Genomic DNA, 15868 nt, shown 5'->3' with positions numbered 1-15868 from the left:
TGCTGCAACCTTATGGACAACTATCAATGGCCCGTCAATACTGTGTGGAAGCATGGAGTTCCAGTCATCATTGTGGCAAGCTGAACTCAGCAATCATCTCTGCACTTCATATGATCACTGGTGAGACCAGGACAACTCCAGTCTTCAACCTGTCAGTCCTGTCTGACATTGTTCCCTTGGCGATTAGGCATGAAAATAGGGCCCTGGCTGCATTACTATGCACAACCAACTATCAAGACAGCTTATTTCACAATTTCATCTCAAAGCCACATCAAAAATGCCAGCTAACATCAAGACGCGCCTTTTCTGAAATAGTTGAGCCTCTCAGACATGACTTCCTAAGATATACCAGCAACAGGCGGTGCGGGGGTATATTTTGGATTAATAGTGTTTCTTGGCAGACAGACAGCTCAGATCTGCACCCTCTAGTGTCTCCAGATAAGCTCTCGCATACCCCTAAGAACATATATATGAACTGAAAGACACTTATTCGTTACACTAGGATACATTGTGGCCACAGTTGGTTTAATTTACAGTTTTACCTTGGGGCTCCTTGAGCTCCCTTTCTTGCCCCTTTGGAGCTCAAGAACAAACAGCACGCCATCTGGTTGTGCACTGCCCTCTTTATCATTTTGATCATGGGTAGATGTGCTTGATGTCTCCAAATGATGCTGCTATGATAGAATGGCTACATCACTTACTCAACACCTAATTCCTTGTTTGTGCCCTCAGAAGCCAGTCACCAGAAGAATGGCAGAAAAGAGTGAGAAAGTCATAGTCCTGATTGCCTGTCCAAATGGAGAGATCATCTGTGGAGGGCAAACCTGCATCCTCCCCAAAACAGCTGTGTTAAATTATTACTATGTTGTGTTGTTCTACAATTCATCAGATGAACTGCATTTAGAATTATTTTAAAACATTCATATTGTTTGACAACTAAAATTCCCATTAACGTATAAATCGTAAGCAGTAATTACAGTGGTGCGTTTCTGCTCCCTTTAAATGGTACCTCACATCCACAAATGTACAAAACTACAGAACATCCAAACTAACAAACATCATTTCACCACTTTTCATTTATTCTTAATAATTCATAACTCTAATATTTACTCTATTACCTGTTAAGCTTAAATATTCATGACATACCACAGCAAACTTGAAGGTACTTTCTGGATAGAATAACAGCAGAGAACTTTTGCCCTTGGCCTAATAGGGAAGTGCTGTCACTATGATTAATAAGAGAAATAACAAAATCTCATAATTACAATTAAGAAAAATATCATTTACAGAAATTTCACTGTTTTCATAATAAGTTACTCAACAGAGTCTGAGTTCCAAATTATGTATGAAAAATCATCTCCAGATTATTAGATTATATTGCATTTAATACATTATTTTCAATTCTTTTGTTCTTTCATAACAGTGTATAGGATTCATGTTTCACATTTTTAGGAGATTTTTACAGTGGTCAGCTTTTATTCTTTAACATTATAATATATTGGTCAAAATGAAGATTATTCCCCATTTTGCCTGGTTAATTCATTTCCCACCATATGGAGCTTTTTTCAGAGGAATGAAAAAGCAACTGAATTCCATATGAATTCATCCATTTCAACCCTACAGTGACCTCCAGTCAGATGGTGCTAGTTTATCAATGGCACCTTCTAATGGCCCAATAGAGATGTGGATACAGTGCTCCTTACATTCTACTGAAACAGAGCCCAGTGTGAGTAAACCACTAACAGATCTAATCCTGCAGTATTCTCGCCTATACTCAGCTGCCATTGATTTCAGTTCACAAATACTACTGGGTCAGGCAGCATTATTGCTCGCAGAGTGCTGGCACACAGAGAGTTAATGAAAGTGGCACTCTAACTTTATAAGTCTAGGGATCATAAATATCTATTGAGAGAGTGTCATCTGATACAGTAATGAAAAACCTGAAGCTGAGGCTTGGATTCTTGGACTCTGAACTAACGCTGTCTATATGAACTAGATTAGGTGTTTTGGGTGTGTTTTTTTCTGACTCTCAATTTACTGAAGGAAAGACTTGGTCAGTTACCACCTTTAAAAAAAACCTGAAAATCTTTAAATAGACTTCTGACATTTTGATAATTACTGATAGTCCCTTATTAACTAAGGGCTACTTGAGATTCACAGATTGGAATCAACTATCTAACTCTTTCACTGCCATCACAGAGAACTCAAAGTCCAAGCCAGATACTTTTCAGCAAGTCACTGTAAGTGCATTGAATGCAGTGTAATATTTCTGGCTATTTAAACAAATACATTGATCCTCTAGTCCATTCAAGTTTTCTCTGTGTATGTTTTGTTTGATGGTCAAGATCTAAAGGCTGACACTGTGCCTCATCCAGTGAGGAGAATTTCTTGGATGGAGGTGGGGTGGTGGTTGTTGTCCCGCAGTCATCTCCCGTGGGCCCATGTCCAGTTCCAGTGTGGGTGACCTAGCCAGTGAAGCCATCAGCAATCTCCTCCTCTTAATAGACATGTGGGATGATGATCTGCTCCTTGACACATGGAAGGATGGTACCCAGTAAGGCCAATATGACCAAGGTGGCATGCCATACTATATTGGCCCAGTTAACAATGGCCAGCCCATTACCACTTCCACACCAGTTGGGGTGGCACTGTAAGTGAGGGCTACATGATACCCTCCTTGGGGTCATTCTCCAATGGCAGAGGAGAGGGATCTCTGCTTGTTGCTGGCAAGAAGGAATACATTGCAATGGTGAAGAGAAGTCATAAAGGGTGGTGCCAATGCATGGTATGGTACCTCTTCAAAGGGCTATGCTCATGGGTGGTTTGAGCCAGTGCCAGTCATTCTTTGGTACCAGGAACATCTTTGGAAGGGATATGAGTACCTCTACAGTATATCTCAGGTCCTTGTTCAGTTGCATCATAGGTATCAATGCCAGGTCTCTCACTCTGCCCAGTTGTTATGGGGTTTTGTCCTAGGAGGAGTGATGTCTCATATCCTCCCTTCAAGGACTCCCCTTTTGTCTTTAAGCTTGGTCCAGTTATGTGAGTTGGTTTCCCATTTATAAGCAGGTGTAGATGTAGGATCTTCACTTTTGGGTCTGAAGTGAGCTGCATGCCCTACTCAAGCAGATGTAGCTTAAGTCGAGTGCCTCTGGACTTGCAGGTCCTGGAAGAGAAAGACTTGCACGCAGAGCACCAGTCTGAGACATGGCTCTTTTCTAGGCATCAGCTGTGCCCATCCATGACATCACAGGACAAGTAGGGTTTAAGTCCAGAGGGTTTGGAGTCTGCCATAGGGTGTGGCAGTTCGCCACAAGCACCATGGCTCACCCTGCTATATAGGGGGTCTCTGATCAATTTTAATTTTTTTATTTGTAGGAAGGTCCTTTAGATGATATAGAGAAGATAAGATCTGTTCACCTAATAGGTTTATTAAGAACTGGTCTAGGGGCTATGAAAAGATTATTGACTCACACAGTCACTGGATTCTGCCTCACTGCCACAGGTGGGAAGAGGAAACTGAGGAAGGGTCAGGGCTAGTGTGCCCTTTAAGCTCTCACACAGCAGCATGAGGAGGCATAGGGTGCATGTGCGGCCATGATGGACACTGCTATTCAAAAATATCCCATCTTGCATGCGTGGAATGCATGTGCACCTACAGTGGAATCTACACTGACACATACTGAAAGAAGAAGGGAAGGGATTCTATAGCCTATAAAAAGTCCAAGTTCTAAGTAATTTGAAGATCTGGTTTGGCCCCATTTCCATTTAAAGCACATTCCTGTGCATATTTACAGGATTGTTGTGATCAGCATTTTCCCACCATCAAAATAATTAGAGAAAATCTAACATGAAATCCTAGAAAAAGCAACTAGTGTTGCAGTTAGATCAAAAGGAGAGAATAGATGTGTGGACACTTTATGAACTCTAGGGCCTCTTTGGGTCTCACCAAAACACAACACAAAATGATGCAACACCAACAGAAGCCTGGATAAAATGTCCTCCCCCAGGATCCTGACATAGGCTGGAGGGAATGTGTGTCAAAGGGATCCCCTTTTTCATAAGCTGTGAAGCTTCCCAAATACCATAACTCTGGACAACAGAAATGGAACATCAAGAACAAATAGCAGGATCTCTGATTCCAGAAGGCTTTTCATTAACTGCGAAGGTTCCTGGGGATACTGGGCTCAAGTTGCTAGAGATCAGATTTTTGATCACTAATTGTTAAAAAACAAAAACTTCACTGTGTGGACCCTTATTCATTTGTGGTTCAGGAAGGGCAAATCTGCACACAGCTGAGGTGTACATGTGGTGCAACATGTCAGGATTCTCAGTGAAACATTTCAGAATAAGTATCAGCAGAATTAAGCAGTTGAGTTATTGTTTTTATGAGAATTTTACTCTCAATAGTTTTTCTATTTTTCTTTATGTGCCTAATAAGATACTTGGATAAATGCTTGTAAATTCTCTTTATTCCAAGAATAGGCTAGAAAAGTGACTGCATTTGTTATTACTGAGTTCCCCGGAGAAGACCACCTATAGATCTTTTTTTTTTTTTTTTGAGAGGGAGAGAGAGACTGACAATAGTAACAATCTAGGCTTGAAGTACGTGATGACCATAGAAGCAGATGGGCTCAGTCAAAAGCTACTTAATGCTGACAAGATTTTCCTGTCTTGCTCTCTTGAATTTTTATCTGGATTTCTCCCAGGAGCATGTTCTTTTTAGTTCAGGGAACCTATCCATGTTTCTCCCTTGTAATGTCCATCAGAGTCTGTCAGTAGCTGCCTTCAAGGCTTGGTGTTCACAAGTCTCTCTAATAAGGTCAGTTCATTTGTGATCATTTTTCCACTATATCCTCTCTTTATTTTTCCTCAGCCATTCCACTGAGAGAGTAGCTGCTCCTTTCTGGGGCATTGGTGCCTATTTTATTGTAATATTTGTGCAGCGTGCAGATATAAAGTGAGAAGTGGTATGGAAACAATTAAGGGAAAATATTAGGAAAAGAAAGAGGGACAGTAATTACTTGGTATTAGCCCAACTGTGGAGGAATTCAATTTTATCCACTGGTAGTAAAGATGGAATGGTGGGAATATAGGATAACACTCGCTCAGTGTGAGCTTTATGTTGCAGTCCACCCAAAGGGTTAAACCCAGAGTCAATAAGTTTAACTGAATTACACCTGGAAATTCATAGCTACAGAAAAGACACAGTACTGTGTCCTCAGTTAATTCCATCATAGCAAAGTGCCTGCTACAGAATGGGAGTGTCCCAATAGCAGAAAACCTTAAGCTGGTATACTACTCAATGATCCCTTCAATGGGGAACAACATATTATCAGGGAAAGAGTGTGGACAGCTTGTATTGATCCTCTTGAGGACATTTAATTATGTATAGTTTGCTTGATTACATGTGAGGGGGTCGGACATGAGGTTTTTATGTCATGTTTTCAGCTGGGGAAGTGAATGATTATGGCCTTTTCCTCCTGTCTGTGACTGGGCTGTGTTGTTAATGACTGTTCTGTTTATGTGGTATGCAATATTAAGTAATATAAGATATTTATAACAAGTTGTAACAAAGTTGTGGCCTGCACAAATCATGTATAAATTTTTAATGAATTGGTCCCTGGGTCTATTAATTTAGTTATAGGCACAATGCTAATAAATATATTGTCTGTGTCTGAGGCACTAAAAGGGAGAAAAGCATTAGCCAGGGTCAAATGCTGTTGTATTCTATTAGAAGAAGAAAAAAATAGAAAAGCAACCACATACTAGAAAACTACACACAGTATAATTCTATCAAGAGACATCACCAACCACAATCACAGTGCTAAAGTGGTTTGTCACAGGGACCAAAAGACTGTTTCTCCTTGTACTACACTGCAATGAATAGGTTATTGTACAAGTCTGGACACCAATGGGATTTTACATCACCAATAGTCGTGATGATGTACCCATAGTATTATGTCCATGGGTTGTTTCCCTTTCCTTAGAGAAGAATAAGATAGGCATTTAAGAGAGAATGATCAACTTTCTATAGTATTTTTAAATCATCCTATGGAATGCTAGAAGATGAGGTACAATGCCACATAAAGTTAGGTAGGTCAGTTTAATAACTCTACAGGGGGAGGGATAGCTCAATGGTTTGAGCATTGGCTTGCTAAACCCAGGGTTGTAAGTTCAATCCTTGAGTGGGCCATTTAGGGAGCTAGGGCAAAAATGTGTCTGGGGATTGGTCCTGCTTTGAGCAGGGGGTTGGACTAGATGACCTCCTGAGGTCCCTTCCAACCCTGATATTCTAAGAACGTACATCATCCCCTTTCAAAATTATATAGTTTTCTCAGGAAACTAATCCAACTTCTGTAGAATCTTACTGGTTCTTCTGTTATATTCCATAGGATTTTACTTTAAGAACCTAATGGAAAAAAAAATCTTACAAAAATTTAAGACAAAACCAAAAGGGTTCTACAAAAATTACTGTAAAAAAACCTGCACATTTAATAGAGGATGATATATTTTCTATAGTTTTACTGACCATCCTATACAATTTGATAGCAGAGATAGAATTTTCTCTGAAATTCTATAGGATGTTCCAAAAAATCCTATAGAAAAGTTGTAATTTTCTATTGAGTCCTATGAACTTTTCCCATAAGAGTGGCTTCCTAGATTGTAACAATGCCTGAGACATGCAACAGTCACACATAAATGCATTTCCTCTGTGGCTAATCACTATCATTCCAGATATTTGGCCTGCTATTATAGCTCTTCTTTATTCTGGCTGTTCTCTTTTGCTTCCTTCCGATCTGTGTTTACTTATAAGCTCACATTCTTGATATCACTTTCACACTTACTGAGTCTGTCACCCTTAGATACCATCTGTTCTCTTCTTTTATACCTGTTTGATATAATGGCATTCAAGTTACTTTAATGTTGTAAGAAACACGGGAACATTCAGGGCTATGTCATAGACCAGGACATAGGTGGTCATGCCTAGTGGTCAGAGCAGGAGTCAGACAACAGGAACTGGAGGTCAGAGACAAGAATCAAGCTAAGGGTCAGAGTCACTAGCCAGAGATGGGGCACAGAAGCAGGGATCTGGAACAAGGCAGGAATCAGGAACAAGGCTGGGCCTGGGATTCAGGCAAGAAAGCAGAGTCCAAGGTAGCAGCCAGACAGAGATTCGCATATTTGTTGTCTTTTGCAACTCATGGGAGGAGCCCAGATTTTTTCTTCATTATTCCATTCCCATATAAACTATGACAAGCTCTCTCATAACCCAGAAATATAAGAATTAATGTACCAACAATGCATCCTCCTCTGAGCTGCAGCACCATTTATCCACTTAAAAAGTGCTGTTCTACTCTAAAATGATGCTATAAAAGGGGCATCATGGCATTTCACATTTATTGTTTCCAAACTATTTTTACATCGAATGTGCTCAGTGTACAAATAAAAATATTTATTTCTCTGACTGCCAGCCCTGCAAACAATCTGAGATCTTAGAGTCAAGCTGGGTTCTTTTCTTTTCACAAATTATCATGAGCAATGAAGAATCTACCTTTGCTAATTCATATTCTGCCTGCACTAGGACACTGACTACCCTAAAAAGCCCCATGTTTTAAGGAAAATGGAAAGACAGAACACAAATTTTAAACAGCTGCTTTTTCATTTGGTTAAGAAAAGAACTAACTGGATATCACAGCACCTGTCCTATGACAGACAGGTCAAGTTCAGAACCCGTGGCTAGTGATTACTGAATAGGAAACAGTGGCCACTGGGATTTTCTCCACGTCCCCATCACCCCACAAAGCACTGTTCCTGAGAGTAACATGTTTAGAGTTACTCCACAAAAGAAATCTCCTTCTACACAAAGTATTCAGAAGCAAACGTTCATAGTACAATATATACAGCCCTATAAATGAAAAATATACCTTAATTTGCAGTCTAAACAGAAGGTTTTATGAAAATATTAACACCTGAAAGACCAGCTTTTTGGGGAACACAGAATGAGTGGGCTGAAGCACCTCTCAAAAATTACTATAAATATGGTAAACAATTGTATATTTGTAACTAACTTGATTACTATAGTCAGAGACAAAATAAACAGGTCAAAATCTACTCTTACATATGCCTTTGGGAGCGACAGGCCTGATAGAGCTGCACAGGTGTAAGTGAAAGGAGAATTTCCACCCTATATCTCTGTGGGAGTTTCCTTGGCGGGGAGATTTCCTGAGGCTTAATTCCGTCTATAATTTTTCTTGATGAAAGGATAGGCGTTTCCCTGAAACTTCTCCAGATCTCCTGCCCTCTTTCTGCTCTGCAGTAGGTACTCTCCTCTAGCAGCTCACCCTCTCCGCTCCCAGGCAAACCTTACTCTCCATTGCCAGTTTTTATCCCTCCCTCCTCCATGCCTCATTTCTCCTCTTGGTGTTCCCCATCTTTCTTAGCAGAAAAAAAAATCCAAGCCAATAGTGCTCCCTTCACTGCCCATTTCGCATTTGTGAACTGAAGAGAGCCAGTAACAGTGGACTGGGATGTGGGAGGTGCCAGAGGGAGGAAAGTCAGCTCTGAGGCATGCTCCCTCCTTGCTACAACCCCATGGAAGCCACTCCATTAGGATTCTGATCCATGGATTGAGAAGAGAACAACAGATGTCAGGGCTGGAAGGCTGGCAATTCTCCACCAGATTTTTCTCTGCCCTCCAGAAGGAAAAAGAAAACACTGCAGGGAAAACAAGTACATTCCTGCAGTCAGTTTCTGTAATAACTAATGTGTTGTCCCCTCTACACCATAGGACCCCATAAAAATGCGGAAGAAGCTATGCTATATAGGGTCTGCAGCAAGCTGCAGTTGGGCAGGAAATGATGCCAAGGGAAGGGTTCTTCCTGAAGACAACAAACTCTTGGCAGATTTCAAGGTATATATGGTTTAATTGGGGGGTAACTTCAATGCACTCACTGGGCCAAACCCACCACCACTGTTCCCTTACAAAGTTCCCAAGAAAAACACCAGGAATTGAAATTTTAGGCGTTCCTATTAAGTAATAGCTCACAGAAAATATGGTCCACTGTCCTGAGGGTCTCTCAGATGCCAAAGCTCCCTCTCACCCCAGCCCTTACCCTTGTGTACAGTCCTTCAGTACATCTCTGTTCTGCGCAACTGAGTACAGACATTTTAACATGTAACATTTCAATTCTGGGTTAAATGCTTTATTCAAATATACTGAACACAACAGAGAATGATTGCTTTAACTTTCAAACTTCCCAGCTGCAGTATGGAAAACTATTTAAGATATCTCCTGGAGAAGACATAAGAATACTGTGACACATATTATCCCCTAGTGACTAAAGCTTATGGATGAAATCCAGAGGACAGCTGAAGGCCCATAATTCTGTTATTCTCCTGAGTTTGTAGAAAGGGCAGTGCTAGGAACTTGGCAGTCTGTATCAAACTACAGAGCCAAGTTATATAGGACTATGAGGTGGTGGGAGGATAGAGGAGACAGGAGTTTGGCCACAGGTATTATATACTTCCTGGATCCCCTGGTCTAAATCGCCACATAGCCCATGAGCTACTGTGCTCCTCCTCATCATGCTTACTGAGTTGGCTCCCATAAAAAGCTTTATCTGGCCTTTATTCAGGAGACCAGGATTTCACCCATATGACAGTCAGAGGGATGTTTGGCAGTTGAGCTGAATGAAATTTAAAATTTCAAATGGCATCCAGAAATTGTTGCATTGAAAACAGAATTCATTTAAAATACTTTACAAATGGTATCAACAAGATTTAAGCGCAACATGCTTTAGTTAAAAGGCCCCCCATCTGCTTACTTTTGCTGTGGTATATATTACTTGCATTACAGCATCACAACCTGCTGTATTTGGTTCCTCTCAATGAACAAGCAGGAAGTGGGAAGTTACTGCAAAAAGGCTAGCAAGAAATGAGGAGAACATGTTCCTCGTGTGAAGGCTTAAACAAAGATGGCAAAAATACTTTTCTGCTTTCTAACACATTATGGCTAAATTAATAACACTCCATAGCATATATTGTATGGAAAGAGTTTTAAAGCAACGTGGAAAAAAAGAGCTGCCAAAATTTGTCTCTCATTTGCAGGTACATTAGAATTTAACATAATGGTCTCTTTTCACAAGCAGTTTACTAAGAATTATTAAATGTTAGTGCTATCAGATTTATAATACTGTTTGCATTAAATGTATCATAAATACATGTTTCAATCTCCTACAATAGCACAAAGAGTACAAAGGCAAAGAATCTGAATAATAAATAATTTACATTATATTCTATCTTCCATCCAAGGATCTCAAAGCTCTTTTGAATCAATTATAAATTATACCCTGGGAGGTAGGTATTATAATACAGATGGTACCCACAGGTAAACTGAGGTGCAGGTGGTTAAAAGGCTTTCCCAAGGTTACACAGACAAAAAGTGACAGAGATAGGAAAAGAAACAGAGTCATGCGTCAGAGTTCCCCTGCTTCCGCCCACCATACAACCCTCCTTCTCCAGAAGTTGCTGTACTATATTTTTAGTAAAAAGTTTATATATTTCCCCTTAAGCAACCAATTATTTTGCTGAGATTATCTTTATTGAGTTGTAGTATGCACTACAAAGAACTTAAGGAGCATAAGCAGAGGATACCCCTCAAGGGAGGTGAATCACTGGATAAATAACTTTGACAAACTTCTTCCATACAAGTCAGTGTTTTCCATTGCAGTAGCTCTTTGTTCCATAGTGGTGAGAGTGCCTGGAGGCACTTGCCAGCTTTTGAAACATGTCAGAGCTGGTGGTGGCAGAGAGTGTCGTAAGTTCCATTAGAGAAGATCACCACAAATTTAAGAGATTTCAGTACTTGTAATGCAATGCTTTTCCATAAGCATTAGCAAAGCAAGCCTCAGTCCAGCAATCACCTATTCGCATGCTTAACAGTACACATGAGTAGTTCCATTAAGCAATGGAACTAGCTATATGCATAAAACTAAGCAACTGCATAATTGCTCCACTACTTTATCAGTACTGCAAGATACCACAGAATGATTTCTAGAGACTTTTTGTCTGATGATGCTGTACTTCTCTGGAAAACTACTCACATTTACTATGTTTAACATTTACAATTTTGATAGATCAAAAAATCAGGTGTATTTAAAATTTGTAATACTACATTTTAAATACACCAGCTGTATAAAGCCTCATCTCTACTGGATGGTATGTACCATATCTTAGACAATAAACTATTACATCAAGAAAATATGATAAAACAATTTCACTTTAGGCATGAAACAATTTAGAAAAGCATGCAAGCATTGCTACAGTCTCCTACAACTTGACACTGCCATGGAAGTGTGTCCCCAAATCAACAGTTTTTGGTGCTTATTCCATTGTAATGGGCCAAATACTCCCTCTGTTTCAGTGAATGGAAGGAATAGGGTGACCAGATAGCAAGTGTGAAAAATCGGGATGGGGGGGGAGGGTACTAGGAGCCCATATAAAAAAAAGCCCCAAATATCAGGACTGTCCCTATAAAATCAGGACATCTGGTCACCCTAGGAAGGAAGCAAAAAAAAGCAGGGGTTCCAAGACTCAGAGGCATGGAAGGGAGACTACAAGCCTTGTAGCATAAGCTTCTTACCTGGCATTCTCTGGAGACTGGCCTCTAGCAATCAGGAGAGTACAGGGCAGGCCAGGATTTAGCATTGCCCCGCCCACCCCAGACCTTAGGAGGACTCTGGATGCAAGATAACGGTGACCCCAGAAGCATTAATTTATACCACTTTCCCACTGCAACGTCAATGCTTTGCTCCCGTCAGGTGGGCTACTTGAGCAGCCGCGAGGAATCCTGATAGAGTTGGAGATAGTGCAGAGGCACAGATAAAGGGAGTGTGACGTTGCACCTCATAATGCTTTATAGAAATATGCTTATGAATGTAAATATGACATAACTGGAATATGTTTTATGCTAGATATGCCATGTAACATATCTTTGCAAAAGGTTATGTTCTACTGCATGTATTCATCCTATTCGTATGCATGTATCATTTTTATATCAGAATTTATGAGCGTTGGCTCTATGCTTGTATTTAAAATGTTTGCTGTAGAAAGCACCTCAGGCATATTTGATCAACATATTGTGAAGGTGTTACTCAAGTAAATGGAAGTACTTGGCGAACAATGGACCTTGATAGACGCCAATCCACATCTGAGCTTTCCTGGGAATGTCTCTGTAGAGAACTAAGTCATGCATGGACATGTGACTTTCCCATGTGACTCCAAGACTCCATCTTGTAGCTGGGATTCTACACAGGAGGAGGGAGAGGTTTCCATCCACAAGACAGAAACTATATAAAATCCTGGGAGACCCCCTCCATTTTGTCTTCAGCTGGCTCAAGAGGTAGCCTCTCCACCCCCAGAGGATACCTGAAAGAAACTGGCACAAAGGACAGTAACTACAGGGGTGTGAGTGATTGCTGGACCCAGACTAGAAGGAGGCTAGTCGGTAAAAGAAGCTTACTGGAACATCTCTGAGGGTGAGATTTCATCTGTAATCACTGTTTTAGGCTTAGACTTGCGTGTTTTATTTTATTTTGCTTGGTAATTCACTTTGTTCTGTCTATTACTTGGAACCACTTAAATCCTACTTTTTGTATTTAATAAACTCATGTTTTACTTATTAATTAACCTAGAGTATTATTAATATCTGGGGGGGGCGGCAAATAGCTGTGCATATCTCTCTACCAGTGTTATAGAGGGCGAACAATTTAGGAGTTTACCGTGTATAAGCTTTATACAAGGTAAAATGAATTTATTTGGGGTTTGGACCCCATTGGGAGTTGGGTATCTGAGTGCTGGAGATAGGAGCACTTCTTAAGCTGTTTTCAGTTCAGACTTGGATCTGTGTTTGCAGCAGGTAAGCGTGTTTGGCTCAAACCAGGCAATGGACTGAAGTCCCAAGCTGGGAGGGAAAACAGGCTCAGAGGTAGTCTAGGCACATCAAGTGGCATTCCCAAGGGGGTTTTGGTGATCCAACCCGTCAAAGGGAGGTTATTTACCTGTACTGTAACCAAAATTCTTCAAGATGTGTGGTCCTATCTGTATTCCATTGTGGGTGTGCACGCGCACCACACACACACAAAACTAGAAGATTTTTGCTTGTAGTGCCCATTGGGCCTCACCTGTGCCACTTACCTCCTGGTGTTTCAGAAAAAGGGCATAAGTGGCAGTGCAGAAGTGCCCACCACTCCACTTCCTTCTCTACTGCAAATCAAGAGTCAAATCCACAGCAGAGGGGATGGCGAGTGAGCAGTTAAATACTTATAGGAACCACACATCTTGAAGCATCTGGTTACAGTACAGATAAGTAACCACTCTTCCTTCTTCAAGGGTTATGGTAGTGGAACTTGGACTAATAAATTAGCCCAACAAAAAGTACTACTGTATTTATATACCCCAAAGGCTGTACTGAGTATATCTCAGGAATCAAGATGGAAACTGAGGCCAAGAGCCACTTGCAGGGCTGCCCTGAGGCCACAAGGGGGCGCCCAGGAGAATGCCACACATTTAGAGTACCCACAGTGGAACCAACATAGGGGACCAGCACTCAAAGAAGAACTTGGTCTCCACAGATTTCAAGAGACCTTCAGGTTTCAGGGGTGTAGCTCCCTGACTTTTCCTTGGGGGAGGGCAAACCTCACCCCAACAGAGCAGTGAGGGAGAAACTCCCCAAGCACAAACTTGCAGAGTTTCTGTAAATTGGAATAGCCCAGACAGGGGACAATTTGGCCCTCAGATGATCTTTGCATGATTGATAAGAAATGCCACACATAGATACAAAGAAGGTATTCACTGGGGGGGGGAGGGATAGCTCAGTGGTTTGAGCATTGGCCTGCTAAACCCAGGGTTGTGAGTTCAATCCTTGAGGGGGCCACTTAGGGATCTGGGGCAAAATCCATACTTGGTTCTGCTAGTGAAGGCAGGAGGCTGGACTGGATGACCTTTTGAAGGTCCCTTCCAGTTCTAGGAGATAGGATATCTCCATTAATTTTATTTTTTATTTTTTTACCCATTTTAAACACTTTCACTCACATATGAAGCATTTGGTGAAGGTTACAGTTTTTAAGGCTGAATACTAATTATGAGGCAAACATCTTTCAAGCAGTGATGGAAATCTGAAAGACTAATTTTAGTGAGCACATTAAGACATATTAGCTTGACAATGTCCATCTTTTTTCCCCCAAGAATCAATTAGCAGATAAATAAGCTCCTAGGCTCTGCAATAGTAATACCAATGGTATTTCCAAGCATTACGTGGAGCAAGATAAAATATAATAGAGCTTTGGTCACAGGAGGATAGAATAATACATGAACCAAAACTTAGTCAGTGAAAAATTTTAAAGGAAACACTGCTACAGTGGGGGGGGGGGGGGGGAAGAGTTTAGAAACTCTATAGCAGCTGTTTCAAATAATATACACTCATTTGCAATGATAAGTACAGATTTTCATTTTCAGGTGATAAATCATTATGAACTTTCTATCATTGAATTAGGATTAAAGCATCAGACAATCAGAGTTGTTTCTTTCAGATACACATAAGACAATAAAGTTTGTTTTCAAATAAAGATGTCCAAGAGGAAAATCTATGGAAAGCTAGAATGGCATTACCTAGAAATTCAAACTAGAAGCAGATTATAGAAACGTGTTTGCTTGGGCATTGCGTGGTTATGTGTATGTATATATAAAGAATGGGTTTTTCTTTTCAGAGATTGCTGAATGCTTTATGAGGATCATAATCTCTCCTAAAAAGTTGGAGGCGAGGGTTGGGGGGGGAAGTGTTGATTTTTGTTGGGGGCAGGGAGGTGTTGAATATATGCACACTTTCTTAAGGGATTATTTTATTGTAATTTTTTTAGTAGTTGACTGCCTATGGTGTGGCTACCAGACTACATCAGCTGTATTTTCGGATTCTTTATTTATAATGACAGAGCTACTTTTCATGAGATAATTCTCTTATATTTTATACTGTTTTTTCATTAGATGATCTTTATCCCTTCAGTTTATCCTAGTTTTCCCCTGACTTTGAATTAAAAAATATAAACTAATCCAAAATGCATATGATTCTCTATTTAGTAATATGTACAGATCCTGTCACCAGAGTGTGTGAGCACCTCCTAAGTATTAAAAAAAGAGAAATAACATAATCTCTCTCCCAATATCTTTCCTATCAGCTTGTAAGAGAAAGTTTGATTAGTTTGTAGGTTTTTTGCTTGTTTGTTTGTGTGAGCATTGGTAGTATGTGTACAAAACATTATCGTGGAAGCGCTAAACTAAAGAGGTAAGTTTTGCATTTAGTTGTGAATGTGCTTAGTTTGATGGTCATTGATATCTGATACAAGAATGAGTTACATAGTCTAAGTACTGCCTCTGTGAAAGTTCTGTCTCCAGTGTTCATGAACCTCCACCTATTGGTTAACAGTTTCAGTGTCCTGGTGGAACACAGCTCTTGAGTTGTCAGATAGCATCACTGAAGAGGCAAAGTCAATCTCTCAGGTAGCCAGGGGCAATCCCAAATAATTATATTTTTCTACCTACAGAAAATTCCAAACCAAACCAGACAAACATTTTGAAATCCCCCGTCAGTCTTAATAATATTACTGAATAAAAATCTGCCCCAGACTGTGGGGTATTCACATTAAAACGTAACCGATATCCGTTCTTTAAAAGAAGGTCATAAAACGTTCTGACTGCCCACATGTATATAGCTGCCGCTTTGTAAATGAGATATTTGACACCTGCTCAGCTAATCCACAGTACTTTGCATTTCTTTAGAACACTTTGTTTTTGAAATGTCAAACCTTTCTTT

The sequence above is a fragment of the Terrapene carolina genome, unplaced genomic scaffold (assembly GCF_002925995.2).
Source record: "Terrapene carolina triunguis isolate 2854851 unplaced genomic scaffold, T_m_triunguis-2.0 Scaffold210, whole genome shotgun sequence".
NCBI classification, from domain to species: domain Eukaryota; kingdom Metazoa; phylum Chordata; order Testudines; family Emydidae; genus Terrapene; species Terrapene triunguis.
This window is presented reverse-complemented; position numbering follows the sequence as displayed.